The sequence below is a fragment of the Lathyrus oleraceus genome, chromosome 2 (assembly GCF_024323335.1).
Source record: "Lathyrus oleraceus cultivar Zhongwan6 chromosome 2, CAAS_Psat_ZW6_1.0, whole genome shotgun sequence".
In the NCBI taxonomy this organism is placed as follows: domain Eukaryota; kingdom Viridiplantae; phylum Streptophyta; class Magnoliopsida; order Fabales; family Fabaceae; genus Lathyrus; species Lathyrus oleraceus.
The window spans coordinates 340,495,104-340,500,086 of record NC_066580.1 but is presented as its reverse complement, the minus strand read 5'-3'; positions in this window follow the sequence as shown (position 1 = coordinate 340,500,086).

Genomic DNA, 4,983 nt, shown 5'->3' with positions numbered 1-4,983 from the left:
ATTCAGATGCAGTCAAGAAATACTTTGCCTAAAAAAAAAGAGTATATGCAAATGAAAAACAGAATAGCTCGCTAAGTTGAAAACCCGAAAGGGCGGCTTAGGCAAAAATGAGCGTCTCGGTGGAAAACCTGCAAGGGTGATCCAGGCAAAAATTAGAGACAAAAAAAAAGAGAGCATATTTGCATCCCGCTAGATTGAGTACCTCACCCTGGGGCAATCTAGGCAAAAATTAGGGATTTGGCAAGTAACTGCATCCTGACAAGACTTTCTGTTCCGCAGCTGTCTTTTCGTCAGAGATTCTCGATTCGTCGTCAACTGAAGCTTCGCATACATCGAGATTCAAATTGGTAGAGAAAGGATCATTATGTTCAATGTAGCCCTCTTCCAATATATATCATTGATTTCAAATTTGTACAGATCTATGGAGTCTTGCCATTTGCAGGCTACCATTCCATCAAATCAATTTGAGCTTTTATCCAATTATTTGCACTCTTATTTGTTTCAATTCAACAAATGTTTTGCATGTTTTAATTGATAAAATATCATTGTTTTAAAACATTTTTTTTTAAATTTGTTGTTTTAAACGAAGTGAACATTCACAATGATGAAAGGATACTCAAGAATTTCTCAGTGCTCTCCCAAGGGTGGCATGATTCCCAACAGGTAAGACATTGGTTCATATTCCTGGCATTTGGTTGTATCCTCTTTCTCTTGCTGGATTGTTGGGGTTGTTCCCCAAGCAGAGTTGTTGTTGGGGTTGTTCCCCAAGCAGAGTGTTGTTGAAGGCTTCGTTTTCTTCTCCAGCAGTATTCTCCCCCAGCATGGGTGTTCTACTTGTGGAAGATTCGGTAGTTGGTGGTTTGAACCCAGGGTACTCCGTTTCTCCCCAGTGCAGTCGCTAGCAGAGTTGTTGTTTCTCTCCTCAGCATGGTTGCTCTCTTTTTGAAGATTCAGTGATTGGTGGATTGATATCCCGGTACTTTACCGCTTTCCCCAGCATTATCACGAGCAGGGTTGTTGCTGTCTTTCCTCAGCACAGTCGCTAGTGGGATCTGTGATACATCCCCAGAGCAGAGTGCTTGTTGAAGACTTTGTTTGCTCCAACAATACCCTTTTTCCCGGCCAAGTCGCCAGCGGAGTTGCTATCTCCCCATCAGAGTGCTTATCCTTGCAGCAGGGCAGTGATTGTGTTCCTCCTCAGCAGTTGTGGATGTTCTCCTCAGAAGAGTTAGCATTTGGTGGTTGATTCCCTAGCTCTCTTCCGTATCCTCAGTGGGTCCCTCAGTGGATTTCACCTGTAGATTTGCCAGTTGATTTGTGGTTTGGTGGATTGTATTTGTGCAAAACCCCCAAGAGAGTTGGTATCTCCAACAGAACCAGAATCCTCGTCAGGGTCAGGATTGTATCTGTTGTATTCCCCCATAGTCTCCGCCAGAGCGGATGTCCTCGACAAAGTTGCTTTTGTAGCAGTTTATGCTGATAAATCGCTGTTCCCCAGTAGGGCCGGTTGATGATCTATCATCCGAAGACTGGGCTGATTTCCTGATTGCTCTTGATCCCCAGTAGAGTGGCTTATTGCAGAATCTACTTGTGTGATCTTTTCTTCCTCCTCAGTGGGTTGTTCCCCAGTGGAGTTATTTTCGAGTTGCTTCGTAGCAGTTCTCGCCTGTGCAGTGAGCTCTGGTTCCTCTGCAGATATTTCGGGACTTCTCCCATCCCCCAACAGATTTGTCTTTGTGGCTGTTTATGCCTGTTGTGACTTTCTGTACCTCAGTGGGGTTGTTTGTTGATCCATTACTCAGAGATTGGGTGATATCTCTGATCTTTTGCCTCCCCGCAGATCTTTGCTTTTCAGCTTGAAGATCTCCAGCAAATTGGCTTTCCAGTTTGGATTCTTTCCCTGGAAGTATAGTACCAGATGTTTGATTCCTGGTCCTGTTTGTGTTAGAATTGTCTGTTTTGTCAGCATTCATCAAACATAAATCACGCATATTCATGCATACTCATAAACATTCAGATATTCATGTTGCATTTTTTGCCATATATCGTTGTTTGTTGTTCCCTGCTTGGTGATATAGATCTCCTTTATAGATCTCCCTAAGCAGATGTCGGGTGTTTAAATCTCTCAAAGTAGAGTTAGCCCATAAGCAGAAAGTGTCTATCCTTTCATGCCTTTCCCCACTGAGATACCTCCTCATGGATGACGGTTGTTTCCGTTCCCTCCCAACATACACACTGGGACGGGTTTTCCCTTTTGAGTTATATCCTCATCAAGACGAGTCTTGATTCAGTCCGCCTTTTTGGTTCGATCCTAAATTGGCATTTTTCAACTGTCTCTCGTGCTTCCCGGTGGTATAAATGAATAGTTGCTTACAAACCGGCACTCATTCATCTTATCCTCAATGGAACTTTTGGCTTTCTGCCTACAAACCAGCAGTTGTAAGTCCTATCTTTGCGGTTTTCTACCTACTACCCGGTAGTTATAAACCCGTTTTCTCCCCTAATGGAGTTAACTTTGTGTTCATCCCAACCGATGACAATTCCTCTTCTGTGGTTTTCTATCCAATCTTTGGTAGATGTAATCCCCTCTTTGTGGTTATCTTCATCTAGTATTCGATGTTGATTTTCCTTCGCTTGGATGAGTTGCTTGAATAAGTACTCATATCCCCAGCAAATCTTTTGTGGATAATTGTTGTATGCTAGCAATTTTATCCCCAGCGGGTCCCTTCACCGTTTGTCAGTGATTGTGTTCTCCGGATCATTGATTTTCACCAATGTATCCCCGGTGAGTCTTCTTTCATTTACCCTCTTGTTGGTAATTGTCTGTTGCTCCCTTTGATCGGTCATCTTTATATACCTAGTTTGGTATCCCGATGCCTTTCATTTCGGATTTTTATCCTATAAACAACCTACAACCCGGTTAAGGATAATCTTCCTCTCGAGGTTATTATTCACATTTTGACGGCTATGGATAATATATCTCATTCACTCTTCAGTCGAAACCTTTTGTGTTTCCCTAGTCGAGCAAGATTCGTTATTTCCCTTTTGCGGAATCGAATATTTGTTGTTTCGGATAATTGCCGGTTGCTTGCAATTTATCCCTTTGAGTTGTCTTTCGTTTACCCGGATGCTTGGTATCGATTGTCTCTTTTTTTTTTGGTTAGTCACCTATTATATGCCCTAACCGATATCTCTGGTGTCTTTTCCTTTCGAGTATATTATTCACGGCCTGCCGGTAATGAATAATAAGTCTCTTGCGCTCTTTGGTTGGAATCCCTTGTTGATTATCCCCAGTAGAGTAAGATTCGTATCCTTTGTGGAATCGAATATTCATCCTATAAACAAGTCTGCTGTTCTATCTTTCTTCAGGATGTTGAGTGTTTTGGAACACAAACCAATTCACATTTTCGGATTTTTATCCTATAAACAACCTACAACCCGGTTCAGGATAATCTTCCTTGTGAGTATTTTATCCACGTTCTGACGGTAATGGATATTATATCTCGTTCGCTCTTGGGTCAATCTTTTGATTGTTTTCTCTGCAGAGTAAGATTTGTATTCCTTGTGGAATCGAATGTTCATCCTATAAACAAGTCTGCTGTTCTAGCTTTCTTCAGGGTGATGAGTGTCTTGGAACGCAAACCAATTCACGTTTCCGGATTTTATCCTATAAACAACCTACAACCCGGTTCAGGATAATCTTCCATGCGAGGGTATTATCTACGTTTTGACGGCTATAGATAATATATCTCATGCGCTCTTTTGTCGAATCCTTTGTTGTTTCCCCAATTGAGTAAGATTTGCATTCTTTACAGAATCAAATGTCCATCCTATAAACAAGTCTGCTTTCGCTCTCTTCAGGATGATGAGTGTTTTGGAACACACACCAATCCACGCCTTGGTCGGTCACCTGTTACATACCTACAACCCGATATCCTTGGTGTTTCCTTCCTTTCTGCTCCCTATTATGACCTTGGTTCCCTGTGGAGTCAGATTTTCCTGAGATTATGTACCTTTTTCAGGTTTTTCTCAGATGTTTGGTTGATTGATATCTCTCACCCTTATACCGGTCTTAGATATTCATTCTTCCTGAGTTTGTTACTCACTAACCGGTAACATCTCGTCCTTTGGTTTCCCCTGGAAAGTCTTTGCTAGATTTCCCCAGCGGAGTTGTGTTTCTCTTTGTGTTGCTGTATTGGTGTTCTCCCCAGTACATGCATTTCGCGAGTCAGCTTGAGTCTTCCCAATGGATGTGTTTTCCTTTGGGATTGCTTCTTTCCCCGGTTTGAGTCCTTTACTTCCCCAGTGAGGTCTCCAGTCTGATTTCTGTTATCCCCTAATCAGAGTCGTGTCTTGTGCACGTTGTGTCAGTTCTGTTTTCCCCAAATCAAAGTCGTGTTCTGCTCACACATTCTTTTTCTTTCTATCCCCATAAGAGTCTTGTTAATGTCTCTGTTCCTGGTGAGCGTATTACTCCGATGGATCGTCTTTTCTTCTGTGTGAATCATATTCCCCACAAAGTTTGTGTCTTTTACATGCATACATCTGCATCATGAGGTCTCTTAGGGACCAAAATTTGTCTCATTACTGTTACTTAAGCCCATTCTACCGCGTCGAGATGAAGATTTCTAAACTTCACTTCTCCGGCTAGAATGACCTTAAATAGGGGCATCTGTAAAACCCCAATTTTGTCCCTAAGATCCCTCATGGCATCATAACATATCATATCATTGCCTCAAGGATCATTGTGCACCTTTGCTTGCCTCCTAGTGGGTGGGTATCTTGTGAGTGTGATTCTTGATCACCAAGCATGTATTGCATTTGTATATCATTGCTTTTCATTTGTTTACTAACCAAAAGTACAAAAATATTGTCATCTAACCTTGTTTCTTGCAGATGAAGCAAACTAGGTCAAAAAAGTCAAATCATTCATTGAGCAATGGATGGTGGCCATTCTTGAAGAATTTGGGCACCATGATCATT